The sequence below is a fragment of the Dendrobates tinctorius genome, unplaced genomic scaffold (genome assembly GCF_039654945.1).
Source record: "Dendrobates tinctorius isolate UK_male_01 unplaced genomic scaffold, ASM3965494v1 ptg000070l, whole genome shotgun sequence".
NCBI lineage: Eukaryota > Metazoa > Chordata > Amphibia > Anura > Dendrobatidae > Dendrobates > Dendrobates tinctorius.
This window is the reverse complement of record NW_027361738.1, coordinates 32,818,480-32,836,023: the sequence shown is the minus strand read 5'-3', so window position 1 is coordinate 32,836,023 and position 17,544 is coordinate 32,818,480.

Sequence of the window (17,544 nt, the reverse complement as noted above, 5' to 3'; positions counted from 1 at the left end):
CAGCAAGTAAATACCCTGAAGTAAGTAAATTAAATAGTCATAGTACATGTAAATAGCATAAGGTACTTAGTTCACACTATTTTGTCCCAAAAAGTGTAAAAGTCATCCCACCGCAAAAAGGTGTACGCGATTAGGATGGTTCTTAACTCTTGCATCTTACCATGCTATGTGCCAGCAAGCCTGCAGAGCAAGACCTGAGCCTGACTGTTTTACACCTGCTATATACACAAGATAAACAGCCCAAAAGGAAGCTAAGGACACTCTCCCATGTGTGCAAAGTACAAGTAACTAAAGGAAAACTAAAAAAAATGAGTCGTCGCACCTGTTGATATAAGTGCAATGTGTAGGTGAGCATTCTCACTGTGGCCATTAACAGATAAAACCGAACATAAAATTCAATGAGCAAATACCATGCAGTAAGTAAATAAAAATATATGAAAATAACACAAAGTACTTAGTTGACACAATTTTGATCAAAAAAGTGTAAAACACATCCCACCGCGACAAGGTGAACCCAATAAGTTCCCCTGTACTTTCCTGATTGTACAGTAGTATTGCTATTTTTCTTTCTTATGTAGAACTGTGTTAAGATCTCTTGGTGCACAAGGCAGGGGTTTCAGAATATGCTATTTCCCTTTGGGCCTTAAAGCACCACTCCAGCATTATTTTTTTTTCAGCGATGGAGTGGCGCTTTAAATGTAAGCCCCATGGCTCTATCATATACTCATGCTCCGACGTCTTCACCGCTTTTCCGGTCCCGCGGCGCCATCTTATGGCCGCAGATTCTGACTAGCTGGAATTCAGAAGTTACGTCCCATGCTCTCATAGACTTTTATTGAAAAGTGACCTCCACGTTGCTCCATGAAACACTGGAGCTGCAGGCAGGTCATTTTTCGCCGGAGACCGACGGGAGCAGTGGCAAAAACAGATGAAGACTTCAGAAGCTGACTATCAGACTGGGGGCAGGGGGCTCTTAAATTTATAGCACCACTCCAGCAGTGCAATAAAAAAAAAACCTGCTGTAGTGGTGCTTTAAAATTCAGAATGAAAGCATTTGACTTGTTAATCATCAGTTTAATTTCACACTGTCACCACCTGCGCTTTGAGTCCATTGTGCGAAAACGGAAATACAAATGTTTGCTTGTTTCCCAATAATTAATATTTTCCCCCTCTTTTCCCCTGACGCACATCTTCTCCACTAAGCTCTAGTTTTCATAGTTTTCAGTCCAATTTATACATTCCTACCCATCTCTCTGCAATTACCCACTTCCTCCTATAGCAGATAGTTTAGTACACTAGGTACCAGTTTTGCAGCAAGAAATGACAGGCGCTGCTCCCCCACCAATGCACATTGTTCCTGCATTTTTTAGTTTTTTTTCTCCAAGTTCATAAGCTGGACCTTGTCTCCTCCACCTTCACCTTCTCTCATCCTGGCCCTGAAGATCTATGACCTAACTGTATTTCAGCATGGTTCATAGGTGATCGCAGAGTGACGCCGCACTACATTGAGAGGTTATAATAGGTGGAGCGAATGCAGGATATTATTATTTTCTACTCACACAGGGTCATTATTGGTAATTCTGTCTGACATTTCTTTTTTCATAGCTCCTTTCCTCTGATTTCCAACAAAACAGAAGAAACAGGTCACAGCTCATTTTGCTAAGTATACAGAATTACGACCTAGTGGAACTGGCACAAAACAAGCCTAATATGTTAATCCCAGAACACAATTACCAAAATATGTCAAAGCTATTCTCTAGCATTAATAACAGAAAGTAATGGTGTAATATGCCTGGCAGCAGAACACAGACAATCAAACGCTATACAAACTCTATTCTGACAAATTCAATCACAAAATCAACTCTGCTCAGCCAATTTGCCAGGATACCGGAGAATGGCCTCATTCCAACGTCCTTTTTCACATATGTGTTATCCGTGTTTTCCAACTATAGAACATGTACCCTTTACAGTCTATGTGGCTGTTCACACATCAGTGTTTTTACTGATCAAGTGGTCCACCTGTGCGCTATCCCTGTGTTGTGTGCTCTGTCCCTATGCTATGTGCTCTATCCCTGTGCAGTATGTTCTATCCCTGTGCTGTGTGCTCTATCCCTTGGCTGTGCGCTCTATCCCTTGGCTGTGCGCTCTATCCCTTGGCTATGCGCTCTATCACTGTGTGGAGCGCTATCCCTGTGCTGTATCCTATCCCTGTGTGGTGTGCTATTGTAGCGCCCCCCATGAGTATGGTCGCCACAGTGGCATTACCTTCCTCCTAGGGAGTGTGATGTCATGCTTGGAAGCAATAAAGGGTCTCTCTATCAGGTAAACACAACACAGCACAGTTCCCACTCCAGGCCAGCAGAGGAAGCTCTGAACCAAAACTTGGGGAAGAGCTGTTCTCTGGGGGCCAGGAAGTGGAAGTTTAGTTAGTTTGTGTGAGGAGGGCGAAGTGTGTGGACGAGAGGAGAAGAGCTGGAGGATTGAGCAGAGTTCAGGCTCACTTCTAGCGTGGCGCATGGTTCTGGATTCCGGTATCCGAGGTTGTATGGATACTGATGTTCCTGCAGCAGAAACCAGAGGAATAAGAAGCTGTAAATGCTCTTTTCCCACATAAGACTCGGAGGCACAACAGCAACGTGTGAGCCAGAAGAAGGAGGCTACAGCTGTCTGCCATGCGAGTGGAGTTTGAGCAATATCAAGAAGGAGGAACTTCAGTGTAACTTAGTACTGCATGTACCTCAAATAAGCGCTCGAAAGGAGACTTCACAACCCATCTGCATAGAGAGATCCCTGAGTTGCTTCCAGGCTGGCCAACTCCTGTTCCATCTGTAATCTGGATCCTGGACTGCACTTGCAAAGCAAAGTAAATGTAAAGGAAACTGCACCCTGTTGTGTCTTTGCCTTCTTCCTGCAACCCCTTCAGCACTGCTACATCTCTGTGCCTAACACTGCACCCTCTTCCTCAACACCTATTCTCACTGCCCTGGGACTACAGCTCCTGTGGGGAGCTATTACATCTTGCTGCCTTATACCATCTGTCCCAGAGTATCTGCCTGCAGCGTCGGCTTAACCCCCTCATTGCCGAGCACCACAGGTGGCGTCACGTATCATCCACTTATAAACTTTAACCAGCCATGCTTCTAACCCCTTTTACATGGATGCCCAGGGCCACGGACCGGGTCACCGCTACTGTGACACTTCCCTCTGAGATACCGGCCCGGTACCGAGTACCCCACTGCCCTGGTGGGCGAGCCACTATCCCCGCTTGCTCAGGGCCCCAGCACTTGTCAGTGTGTACCAGGTGCTGAAACCGACCCTGATCACAGAGCCACACAATGGGTTAGTGGTTAGCACAGCAGCCTTGCAGCTCTTGAGTCCAGGGTTCAAATCCCACCAAGGGCAACATCTGTAAGGAGTTTGCATGTTCTCCTCATGTTTGCGAAGGCTTCTTCTGGGTTCTCCAGTTTCCTCCAACACTCCAAAGACATACTGATAGGGAATTCAGATTGTGAGCCCTAATGAGGGCAGAAATGATAATAATGTCTGTAAAGCGCTGTGGAATTAATGGAGCTATATAATTGAGTAAAATAAATCAAATAAATTACACCAGAATGGACGATATTAGAGCAGAAAGGGGCCTAGGATGTTGAACATTATTACTAGAAGGGGCAAAGGATGGAAGACATCATACAAGTAAGAGGCCCAGAATAGGTGACAAAATCCACCTGTCATAGAACAAAATCTGGTAATAAAGGTTCAGCTTTACACTTGCTTACAGGCTGAGGCTTATCTTCTGTCTCACGATCAAGGTCACATTCCACACCCTGCAGCTGACACCCTGACCTAACATAAGCTTATTGCCTCCCAGAAATGGTAAAGTCCGCACCCTGTGTGGTTCAGCAGAAAAGATAGTTTGTTAAGCAATGAGACCATCGCAGGGTTGCAAAAATGTAAAACAAAAACAAATTACTACCCTAAATTGCCGATCACATTCTTTAGTAATACAATGTACATGATCCTTAAAAGCTCTGCCCGAGGCACCGACTAATAGGTGGCCTGTCATTCCTACAAGCATAGTATACTGCACTACAGAAGTATTTTATTGTATTACTCTCTTTGACATTGAAATTGCAACACAAAGAAGGAAAGGTAATGGGATTATGAAAATCACAGGATTGATAGAATGAAATCCAAATGATGAGAAAATGGAAGCAAAATTTTAACAAAAATCTTGAATCATTCAGTATTGAGTATCAGCACCATGCTCAGAAATCCCCACACTTACACAACTTGGATGCTGCCATTGAGGTTATTAATGGTTGCCTGAGGAATGTTCTGTGATGCTGAATGCACTTGGGCAAATCATCCAGATCTGCTGCTGGCAGCTTCCTATGCAATTGCCGACCAATGGATTCCCAGATGTGCTCAATGGGAGATAAGTACAGTCTTACCAGGGCCCATGCTATGTAGTAGGGGATCCGTTGACCTTGGCGGTATCACACGATGGTCAAAAATATATAGGTGAGACACAGGCCAGCCACCACCTCTTGGAACAAATGGAGCCCAATCTCACGGCATCGGACCGAAGCAAGTAGGGCAGTTTCAATAGTTGTTGCAATAATATCGATAAGTGTTTGCACTGAACGAATATGAATTTGGATGTACCCAGGTTATACAACACGTGATTCCCAGAGGGTCCACTGCTCCCATTCGAGAGGGGTATCGGCAAATCCCACCCCAGATGTACTAAGAGGTGAAAGAATTGTTGCACATGTTACGTAATGGAGTGATCGGTGAAAGCCAGAGCCCCTGGGCAGCACCCATTGTGTTAGTTCGGAAAAAAAATGGTACGCCGAGATTCTGTGTAGTCTATCAACGGCTTAATGCTTGCACTGAGCAAGATTCCTACCCTTTACCCAGGACTGAGGAATCCCTATCAGCTTTAGGAAAGGCCAAGTACTTCTCCTCCCATGACCTTGTCAGCGGTTACTGGCAGGTCCCGGTGGCTGCCGAAGACTGCCCGAAGATGGCCTTCATCCTCCCTATGGGCCTGTTTGAATTTAACCGAATGCGCTGAAAAATGCACCAGGAACGTTTCTGCACCTGATGGAAAGATGCTTGGAGGATCTGAATTTTGAAGCGACCTAGATATTTCTGGATGATATCATAATCTTATCTGGTTAGAAAAAGTGTTGGAGCGGCGTCAAAGACACGAGTTAAATGTCAAACACCGGAAGTGTCAGTTGTTTAAGAGGGAGATTGACTATCTGGGGCACACTGTTTCCAGCGCCAAAGTCAACCGCACCAAGGAGACGGTGGTTGCCATGCAAAAGTGGTCCACTCCTACCAACTTGAGAGAACTGAGTATGCTCCTGGAGCTGGCTGGATATTACAGCAGATTTATCAAAAATTTTGCTAATTCACGCCACCACTCAATGGGTTGTTATGAGGAACTACAGGGGGAGCTAAACCGCAGCCAATCCAAGAGGAAGCATTTCAAGTATTGAAGATGGCGCTGTCTGACACTCCCATTTTGGCTTAAGTTGTTTTCTCCCAGCCCTTCGTGCTGTAAACTGACGGAAGCCTGAATGGACTAGGAGCTGTGCTGGCTCAAGTGAAGGAAGAAAGAGAAAGTTGATCGCCTATGCCAGCCAATCTCTGAGAGAGACTGACAAAAACCTAGACAACTAAAATTCATTTCAACTGGAGTTGCTGGCATTGGTGTGGGTCATTATCAAAATACTTGCAAAATACTTATTGGGGTCAGAAACACGTGCGAACGGATATTAATCCCCTGGCTCACATAGAGATTGCGAAACTAGGCGCACTGAAGAAGAGATGGGTCACAAGAATGTCCAAATATCAATATAAGATTTCCTACCAGTCAAAATCTCAGAACATGCATGCAGACACTCTATACGGAAGCACCTAAGTGGGTGCAAGGAGAGATGTGTATGAAGAACTTGAAGGCGATGAGGTTCCGGACTTTAAGCAGTTTGCCACGGCTATAATGGCCGCCCAAGAGACTAGGGAAGAATCTTCACCCACCCAGCTCTTAGGTCATCCCAGAGATGAATGGGTGCACCTACAGCAGTCTGATTCTGAATTAGCTGAGCTGAGGAAATTGGTTGCTCTGGGACTGAGGCCCAACCGGGAGGCAAGGACTACTTTACCAGCAAACATCCTGGAGATCTTAGACCAATGGGAATGACTCTTCATGAGAGATTACTTACTTTGTCCAAGGATCCAGCTCCCTTGTGAATTTGATGTCACCTGGCAAGTGGTGGACCCAGAGGGGATGGTGGTTCACTTAGCTAAAGAAGCCCATGAGAGAGAGATGCTACCTTTTGTGCTGAAAAGTCCTTTTGATTGTTGCAGTAGCTGGTATATTGGCCTCAACTGTGACAGGTGGTTGAAGAGGCTTGCTGAAGCTGTCGCCAGTGCAAGCTGAACACACTTCCAGAACAGCCATCCAAACCTCTGCACCCTTGGAAGAGCTGATGATCGACTACCTAATGAAAGGGAAGTCTCATGATGGGTATGAATATTGCTTGGTGATGACTGACCACTTCACCAAATTTGCAGTGATAACTTCGACTCTAGATAAGACAGCAGAAGTGGTGGCCAGAGCCATCTGTCAGGACTTCATTAGCGTATATGGGTGTCTGAAAAGGATTCATTCCAACTAAGGGGCCTGGTTCCAAGTAAGAGTAATGAAAGAGCTGCACTGTCTCTACGGAACCGATAAGTCTCATACCACACCATATCACCCACAGGGGAAGGGGGGCTATGAGCGCTTCAATTGGACCTTGTTACAAATGTTATGAACCTTGGAAGAAGACAAAAACATGAAGTGGCTCGAGTTCATCTCCGAATTGAGTGGCTCTACAATAATCAAGTTCACACGCCTACTGGCTACACGCCATGTATGCTGCTGTTTCGGAAGGAATAGACGTGAGATTACTGAGATCGAGTTTGATCGGGAAGCCCCCAATCCGGGTGGTAGTCCAAGTACCCTAATCCGAGACCACAGAGTACAGACAGTGCGGTGTCTGGTAGAAGAGCGGAAGTTTCGGGAGGTGGAAAATTCAGGTCAGTTCCTAACATCGGGCGAAAAACTCCAGCCAGGAGACCATGTGGTAATGCAGCCAAGCAGTCCAAGAATAAGCTGCATCACCTTTGAGAAACAATGCCCTACCAAGTAGTAAGGAAGATTCATCCAGATAATCCAGTATATGAAGTCTGGCCTGAAGGTGACAAGGGGGCATCATCTTGAGTGTTACATCAGAATATGCTACAGCCCTGTTCTTCTGAAGTGGAGGGTCTACTGAAACGAGGTCCTCAAGAGAACTGCCTGAGACCACCCTAAGAGAAGTCCTAGGAGATGAGGAGGACTAGATCACTGTGCCTTTTAGATCACCAGAGTTATCAATACCACTCTTGAAGGAAATAGAAATTGAATCAGGGGACAATCTACAGCCCCAGGTGACTGGGCTTCGGAATGCTCCAGAAATACCCCCACAGGAGGAACTGCTGTTGATCAAGCACTGAAGATCTGTGAGGAGACTTCAACCAGAGGACGCTTGTTGTGACAAAAGGAAGACATGAGTGAGCCAGCAAAAACTTATAGTACAAGAGTTAGCCTAGTCTAGGACAACAGGCAGGGTGGGGGCCAGTTGGAGCACAGGAAGCTCAACATTCAGTGATAGACTTTGTTAGGAAGACTTGCGGCCTAGTGGGAAAACCCAGTGACCCCTGCTAGGGCCATTGCGGGAGAAGGAGCTAATGAAATAGCTCTCCCAGGAACGGGTGTACCGCTCTTGTCACAGGAACACAAGTATAATCCCTAAGAGATTTCTCTGTTATTTAAGTTGAACTCTAAGACCTATTGTATGTTTCTTATCGTATGATTTACTGGTGTTTTATGCTGTTTCATTTTGTTAACTGTTTCCTAACCATTGTAAGTTCCCTTCATATTGGAAGAAATAAATAGTTCATTGTCTGTTTCTGCCTCGTGTCCATTAGTGCGTTGCATCCGGTCACATGCATTATATTTTAATGTTCATACAGCTGTGATGTCCCTATGTTCCTACAGTAGTAGTGACTCTAAGGGTATGTGCACACGTTGCGGATTTGGCCCCGCGGATCCGCAGCAGTTTTCCATGCGGTGTACAGTACCATGTAAACCTATGGAAAACAAAAACCGTTGTGCACATGCTGCGGAAAATTCCGCACGGAAACGCAGCGGTTTATTTTCCGCAGCATGTCAGTTCTTTGTGCAAATTCCGCAGCGTTTTTACAACCTGTTCCATTATAGGAATCCGCAGGTGTAAAAACGCAAGCAAAATACGCACAAAATTTGGAAATTAGGAAATCCGCACTAAATCCGCAGGTAAAACACAGGTCATTTTACCTGCGGATTCTGCAGATTCTGCGCGGAAAAATCCGCACAGGAATCCGCAACGTGTGTACATACCCTTAATGTTCACACGTCCATGGTACTCCAGTGTTCACACATCTATTGTTTCCCCATGTTAATACAGCTTCTGTGTTCCCATGCTTATACAGCTGTGGAGTCTGCATATTCTTACAGTTGGCATGTCCCCATGCTCATACATCTAGGGTTTCCACATGTGAATACATCTGTGGTGTGCCCATATACGCACAGCTGTAGTATCCCCATTTTCATATATCGATAGTGTCCGCATGTTCTCACATCTATGGTATCCCTATGTTCACAAAAGCTGTGGTTTCCTCATATTCACACATCTATGATGTCTTCATGTTCATACAATTGTGGTGTCGACATGTTCATATTGTGATGCAGTGACCGCTGTGACAGCTAGGGGGCGCTGTCTGGGTCATGCACACAGACATCTCCATTATTGTGATGGAGATAGGATGAACGGCAGGATGGTAAATGACTGTTATGTATCCCAGGGTGGGAGGCCCTGGGATGGAAGCTGAAATATGTGGTAATCAGCAGAGGTAATGCTGAGTGTTTGTTACTATGTATCAGGGAAGGCTTTCAGGTGGCTGGGTGAGATGGGCGGAACCAGTCACCTACCAACACACCCAGGGGCATGTGTCTGAATGCCCAAAGTATATGTGTGTATGGTTTGGTGTCTGAAAAGGACCTGCAATGAGGTCATAGCCATGTGATCACCTGTGGGTGTGGCTACGGACCATATAAGGGGCCTGAGGTCTGGTCACAGGGTGAGAGAGTGTGCACCTGAATGATTCAAGGTGGAAGGTCCTGGAGGGTCTAGGTGTTGGAAGGTGTGCTGCCTTCTTGAATAGCACCTGCTGCGACCTTGGACCTGGTGAGGCCGGTGTGTTGGGAGTCCCTGGGAGTAGGGACAGATCCCTGAATAGCACCCGGTGAAGCGTGAGTGTTGGACGGTCTCTGGAGGGGACGGATGTCCTGAATAGCACCCGCTGAGGCCCTGGAACTGGTGAGGCCGGTGTGTTAGGAGACCCAGGGAGTAGGGTCGGATCCCTCAACAGCACCCGGACAGGCCACATGTGTGAGCAGAGTCTGTGACGGCCTGCGTTTGGGGAAGCCACTGCCCGGCTGTGGTTCTGGAACCGTGGGGGGGCCTAGTGAATAAGGCACTGTCCGGATCGGTGAGTCCAGTGTGGCCGCTTCCCTGGGAAAAAGGACTAACCAAGAGTCGGCGTCTGGAGCAGGAGCTCCTCAGAGGTAACCCCCAAAAGGGGGAAATAACTGTGTTGAGGCTATAGAGCCTGGTACTGGACATGGCACAGTTTGTGTGGCCTCAGAACTGAGAGAGCGAAGCTCTAATGTGAACACTGATCTATCTGATACAAGACGGTTTTCTTTGTGTTGCTTTATATGGTTTATGCCGTTCAATAAGCCACATAGACTGTTTAACAGAAAGTGCTCCTGTGTGACGGGAATCTGCTGCCAAGTGAGTGTCCCCCAATACACTCGGTGAACGCTACCGTACAATATAGATGTAGTGTTTCTATATTAACACATGAATGGTTTCTCCATGTTCATACAGCTGTGTTGTCCCCATGTTTATACAGCTGTAGCTTCCCAATGTTCACACATCTAAGGCGTCCCCATGTTCTGATCATACAATTGTGGTGCCCCCATTTTCATGCAACTGTAGCATCCCCATGTTTATTCATCTCTGGTGTCCCCATTTGCATATTCTGTGGTGTCCCCATCTGTAGAGTCTCCATGTTTATATATCTGTGGTGTCCTCGTGTTCATACATCTGTAGAGTCTCCATGTTTCTACAGCTCTGGCAAAAATTAAAAGACCACCACATCAAAACCCTGTCATGGGCAGCCCATTCTCCAGACCTGAACCCCATTGAAAACCCTCTGGAATGTAATCAAGAGGAAGATGGATAGTCACAAGCCATCAAAACAAGCCATCAAACAAAGAACTGCTTACATTTTTGCTCCAGAAGCAGTGTTTTTATAAATCAAGGTTATTCCACAGAACAGCATGTCCATGCTCAACTTTCCTCCCACCTCTCATCTAACTCCCTCCTTGACATTCTGCAATCTGGCTTCCACCCCAACACTCCACTGAAACTGCCCTGACCAAAATTACTAATGACTTACAGCCAAAGCTAACAGACAGTTCTCCATCCTCCTCCTTCTTGACCTGTCCTCTGCCTTTGACACAGTTGACCACTGCCTACTGCTACAGATTCTTTCTTCCCTTGGTATAAAAGACCTTGCCCTGTCCTGGATTTCCTCATACCTTTCTGACCGCACATTCAGCGTTTCCCACTCACACTATCTCCTCATCTAGCCCTCTCTCTGTTGGAGTCCCCCAAGGCTCTGGCCTGGGGCCCGTACTTTTTTCCATTTATACTCTTGGCCTAGGACAACTCATAAAGTCCCATGGCTTCCAGTGCCACCTGTATGCAGATGACACTCAGATCTACCTCTCTGGCCCAGATGTCACCTCTCTGCTGTCCAGAATCCTGGAGTGTCTATCAGTCATATCCTCTTTTTTCACATCTCGCTTCCTAAAACTCAACGTAGACAAAACTGAACTCATTATCTTTCCTCCATTTCACATATCTTCCCTACCCGATCTATCTATTATGGTAAACAACATCACGCTCTCTCCCGCACCTGAAATCCGCTGCCTCGGAGTAACGCCCTGTCCTTCAAACCACACATCCAAACTCTTGCCACCTCCTGTCGCCTCCAACTCAAAAATATTTCCAGAATCCTTCCCTTCCTCAGTCCTCAATCTACTAAAACTCTTGTACATGCCCTCATCATCTCCCACCTTGACTACTGCAACACTCTCCTCTGTGGCCTCCCTGCCAACTCTCTTGCACCACTCCAGTCTGTCCTCAATTCTGCTGCCCGACTAATCCACATCTCTCCTCGCTACTCGCCTGTCTCTCCCCTCTGCAAATCCCTCCATTGGCTCCCAATTCCCCAACGAATCCAATTCAAACTACTAACACTGACCTACAAAGCAATCCACAACCTTTCCCCTCCCTATATCTCTGAACTAATCTCCCAATATCTTCCCTCACGTACTCTTCGATCCTCCCAAGACCTCCTACTCTCCTCCACACTTATTTGTTCCTCACACAACCGCCTCCAAGATTTCTCCCGAATATCCCCTATCCTCTGGAATACCATGCCTCAACACGTCCGATTATCCACCACCCTCGGATCGTTCAAACGGAACCTGAAAACCCATCATTTCAGGTTAGCTTACATCCTGTAATAACCATTCTGCCGCCTCACCACCGCCTGCGCTGCTGCACCCCCGACCTTCTGTCTCTTCCCCACTATCTCGTAGAATGTAAGTCCGCAAGAACAGGGTCCTCACCCCTCTGTACCAGTCCATCATTGTAAATTTGTTTACTGTTAACGATATCTATAACTTTGTATGTAACGATATCTATAACTTTGTATGTAACCCCCCCTCCCATGTACAGCACCATGGAATTAATAAACTGAACATTTGGAAGTGGTCTCTTAATTTTTGCCAGAGCTGTATATTCATGGTGTCCTCATGTTCTTACATCTATAGTCTCCATGTTTATCTATCTGTGGTGTCCCCATGTTCATACATCTGTAGAGTCTTCATGTTTATATATCTGTAGAGTCTCCATGTTCATACATCTGTAGAGTCTTCAAGTTTATATAGCTGTGGTGTCCCCATGTTCATACATCTGTAGAGTCTCCATGTTTATACATCTGTGGTGTCCCCATGTTCATACATCTGCAGAGTCTCCATGTTTGTATATCTGTGGTGTCCACATGTTCATACATCTGTAGAGTCTCCATATTTATATAGCTGTATTGTCTCCATGTTCATACATCTGTAGAGTCTCCATGTTTATACATCTGTGGTGTCACCATGTTCATACATCTGCAGAGTCTCCATGTTCATACATCTGTAGAGTCTCCATATTTATATAGCTGTGGTGTCTCCATGTTCACACATCTGCAGAGTCTCCATGTTTATATATCTGTGGTGTCCCCATGTTCAATCATCTATAGAGTTCCCATGTTCATACATCTGCAGAGTCTCCATGTTTGTATATCTGTGGTGTCCCCATGTTCATACATCTGTAGAGTCTCCATATTTATATACTATAGCTGTGGCGTCTCCATGTTCATACATCTGTAGAGTCTCCATGTTTATATATCTGTGGTGTCCCCATGTTCATACATCTGCAGAGTCTCCATGTTTATATATCTGTGGAGTCCCCATGTTCATACATCTGCAGAGTCTCCATGTTTTTATGGCTGTAGGGTCCCCATGTTTTGTAGAGTCTCCATGTTTATATAGCTGTGGTGTCTCCATGTTCATACATCTGTAGAGTCTCCATGTTTATATATCTGCGGTGACCCCATGTTCATACATTTGTAGAGTTTCTATGTTTATACATACCTCCCAACTTTTGAAGGAGGGAAAGAGGGACAAAGGCTGCGGCGCTCACAGCGCGACGCCGCAAAATTTAGGCCACACCCCCAACCACACCCATTTCACAACTATTCACACCCATGTCCACGCCCCAACCGCACCCATTTAGCACTGCTGATCACACTGACTGGTACCGAGGGCACAGTGGCTAGCATTATGGGTTCAGTGGCTGGCATTATGGGCACAGTGGCTGGTACTGTTGGCACACTGACTGGTACTGAGGAAAAGAAAGAACAGAGAGAGAAAAAAGAAAACAGGGAAAGAAAGAAAGAACAGAGAGGGAAAGAAAGAAGGGGAAAAAGAACAGAGAGAGAAAGAAACAAAGAAAGAAAGAGGGGAAAGAAAGAGAGAACAGAGAAAGAGGAAGAAAGAGGGTAAACAAAGAAGAAAGAAAGAAAAAAGAGAGAAAGAGGGGACAGAAAAAAGAACAGAGAGAGAAAGAAAGAGAAAGAAAGAAAGAGGGGAAAGAAAGAGAACAGAGAGAGAAAGAAAGAACAGAGAAAAAGAAAGGAAGGACAGAGAAAGAGAAAGAAAGAACAGAGCAAAAGAAAGAACAGAGAAAGAAAGAGGGGAAAGAGAGAACAGAGAGAGAGAAAGAAAGAAAGAAAGAAAGAAAGAAAGAAGGGAAAGAAAGAGAGAGAAGGAACAGAGAGAAAGAAAGAGGGGACAGAAAAAAGAACAGAGAGGAAAAAAGAAATAGAGGAAGAAAGAACAGAGAGGGAGAGAGAAAGAGGGGAAAGAAAGACGAGAGAGTGAGAAAGAAATAGAAATAAAGAGAACAGAGAGAGAAAGAAAGAGGGGGAAAGAAAGAGAACATAGAGAGAGAAAGAAAGGAAGAACAGAGAGAGAAAGAAAGAAAGATGAGAGAGAAAGAAAGATTAGAGAGAGAAAGAAAGCGGGGAAAGAAAGAGACAGAAAGAACAGAGCAAAAGAAAGAAAAGAGAATGAGAAAGAAAGAGGGGAAAAAAGAACAGAGAGAGAAAGAGAGAAAGAAAGAATAGAGAGAAAGAATGAAGGGACAGAAAAAAACAGAGAGAGAAAAAAGAAAGAGGGGAAAGATAGAACACACACAGAGAGAAAGAAAGAACAGAGAGAGAAAAAAAGAGAAAGAAAGAACAGAGAGAAAGAAAGAACAGAGAAATAAAGATTAGAGAGAGAAATAAAGATTAGAGAGAGAAAGAAAGAGGGGAAAGAACAGAGAGAAAGAAAGAGGGGAAAGAAAGAACAGAGAGAAAAATAAAGAGGGGGAAGAAATAAAGAACAGAGAGAAAGAAAGAAAGAGGGGAACGAAAGAACAGAGAGAAAGAAAGAAAAAGAAGAGAAAGAAAGAAAAAGAAGAAAAAGAAAGAACAGAGAGAGGAAAGAAAGAAAAGAGAGAGAGAAAGAAAGAGGGGAAAGAAAGAGAACAGAGAAAGAAAGAACAGAGAGAGAGAAAGGAATAGGGGAAAGAAAGAAAGAAGAGGGAGAAAGAAACAGAGAAAAAAATAAAGATTCTATAAAGATACTATAGCAGCCTGGCTCACATTTTAATGCCCACCTGAGCCTCCTGATGTAGGACATATCATGATCCACTACATGGCCAACATCCCCGAGTCCAAGGCGATCCCGCTGTCCGCGCTGTCGGAGGAGGACACAGTGATGGATCTGAAGCATTCCCTGAAGTGCCTCCATGGTTCCGTCACAATCTCTTCCCGAAATTACCTAATTTCCAGTCAACTTCCAGCACGTCATTTCCAGTGGAACGTCACTTGCGAATTTTAAAGTGCTCCTCGGGGCTCTACCGTGTACTCCTGTGTCCGCGGGAAACGTAACCTCCCGGCCGGGGCAGTCTCAAAATCGGGACTGTCCTGCTGGATCCGGGACGGTTGGGAGGTATAAATGCTCCCCACCATACACCTTGTACACGCATGGTTCTGCACACCTCATACACATACGGCTCTGCTCCATATACCTCGCGCACACACAGCTCCACTCAGGACACACATAGCTCCACTACGTAAACCTCGTACACATGTGGCTCTGCCCTGGACACCTTGTACACATACGGCCACACTCTGTACACCTTGTACACACATGGCTCCACTCTGTAAACCTTGTACACATGCAGTTCCACTCCGTACAGCTCGTATACACGTGGCAACGCTCTGTACACACACGGCTCAGCTCTGTACACTTCATACACACAGAGTTCCGTTTCGTACACCCCGCACACACGCAGCTCCACTCGGTACACCCAGTACACACACGGCTCGGCTCAGCTCTTTAAACACACAGCTCAGCTCCGTACACTTTGTACACACAGGGCTCTGTTCCCTACACCTCGTACACATGCGTCTCCGCTCTGTACACCTCGTACACACGTGGCTCCGCTCTGTACACCTCGTACACACGCGGCTCCGCTCCATACACACGCGGCTCCACTCCGTACACCTCCTACACACACGGCTCCGCTACATACACACGCGGCTCCGCTCCATATGCATCTCTGCTCCATACACCTCCTACACACGTGGCCTTGCTTCGTACACCTCGTACACACATGGCTCCGCTCCATACACATCTCTGCTCTGTACACCTTGTACACACGCAGCTTTGCTTCGTACACCTCGTACACACGCGGCTCCGCTCCATACGCATCGCTGCTCTGTACACCTCGTACACACGTGGCTCCGCTCCGTACACACGGCTTCGCTCCATACACACACGGCTCTGCTCCATACACCTTGTAAACCCCTTCTGACCCCACACATAAACTTCCCTCATCCAGCACCATAACGACCAGCACAGCAGAGAGAGTCCTGCATACACCAAGGCTCCTGATCACCGCAGCCACTCACAGTCTGCAATGATGTGGCTAGGCTGCAGTTCTCTTTTGTGTGCACAGGACCTGTGATGAGGTCACAGGAGGAGAGGAGTCAGGAGTCACATGATGATGCGCCCCGCAGCCTTTGTCCCTCTTTCCCTTCTTCAAAAGTTAGGAGGAATGACCATGATCATACTGCTATGGCACTGGAGAACCACTTTAAAAGCTTAAATTAACACACTTGGGAAGGAATCATTTTTCTAAACCTCTCTGCACACCTGTGACATGCATTTCCATAGGTTCTAAGCAAATAGGTCAACCTTTATATGAGCCAAGAGTTTTCCTTTACCTGCTGAGCCAGTAGTACTAGTCTACAACCCACAGAGCTCATCAGATCTTCTGCACTGTATTGGAGACTATTATAGATGTCAGTGTTCAACTTTACTGCTACTCTGCATGTGGCGCCCCTGAGTATCAGTCGCCACAGAGGTACTGCACCTCCTCCTGAGGTGTGGTACCCCACCAACCAGGTAAGGTGGAGACACCTGACCACACTCCAACACCTGCACCCCACACCACAAAGTAGTGTAGCAAAGCACCTTCGGCGGCTCCCTGCTTGGAGTATAGCAAAGCACCCCTTGATGGCTCCCTGCTTGGAACACGAAATGTGCTGGGAGGTGGGTGGAGTTTAGTTTGCACCAAAAGAGCGGGAAGAGTTGAGTCAGTCAGTCAGTCTTTCATTCAGTGAGTGAGTGAAGATGTAGAAGGACAGAGTGTGAGACAGAGAAGATCCCCGGGAGAGGGATGGAAGAGGGAAGTGTTGCAGCAGGCCACAGTGATCTGGGTCTGCTGTCACAGGAAAGAGACAGAGGAAGGAAGCTTGATTCTCCATTGGGAAGAAGGATTAGCACGGAACGTGAGGAGAATAAGAGAACAAGGACCAGGGTTAGAGGAGAACCCTTTTCAAGTTCTAAGCGCAAGGCCGGGGCCCGGTCCCCGAGGTTGTACGGATACTAATGGCCCTGCAGCAGACACCGGAGGAATAGAAGTAGTGACCACTTTATTCCCACACAAAACTTGGGGGCACAACAGCAACATACTAGTGAGCCGGGACTTAATAGCAAGGAGTCCCCGAAGCAGGCTACAGCTGTCTGCCATACAAGTAGAGTTCATAGGAACATCTGACAGGAGGAACTCCAGTGTAACTCAGTACTAGGAGTACTTCACTCAAAGGCGCTATAAGAGGAGACGTTCAGAAAAGGCACATATGTTGGCGGAGTGTTGGGAGGGAGTATTCCATCTGGCCTGGAGGTTGACTGAGTCCCTGACCCGGAGGACACGGCGCGGAAGCGGGCACCTGTTTGCACAACAGACTGTGAGTAAAGCTTTGGAACTACATGCCCTGGTCTAATCCACTTATTCCTGCGCCAACCTGCCCAGCACCGCTACATCCCTCGCGCCTGACACTACATCATCTAAGTGTCACTTCACCTACACTTCCCTGGGACTACAGCCCTGCCTGTGGAGGGCTATAACATCACTGCTGCACCACACCATCTGTCCCAGAGGATCTGTCTGCAGCATCGGCTTACACCTCTGTTGCCGAACACCACAGGTGACGTCACGAATCACTTATAAACTTTCACTACCATCAGCACACTGAAACAACCCCCTTTTACAATGGAGCCCCAGGGCCACGGGCCGGGTCCCAGCTGCCGTGACATCTCACATTGAAGCTCATCGGGCCCGGTACCGAGTACCCCACAGCCCTGGGTGTGAGGGCGCTCCATGCACA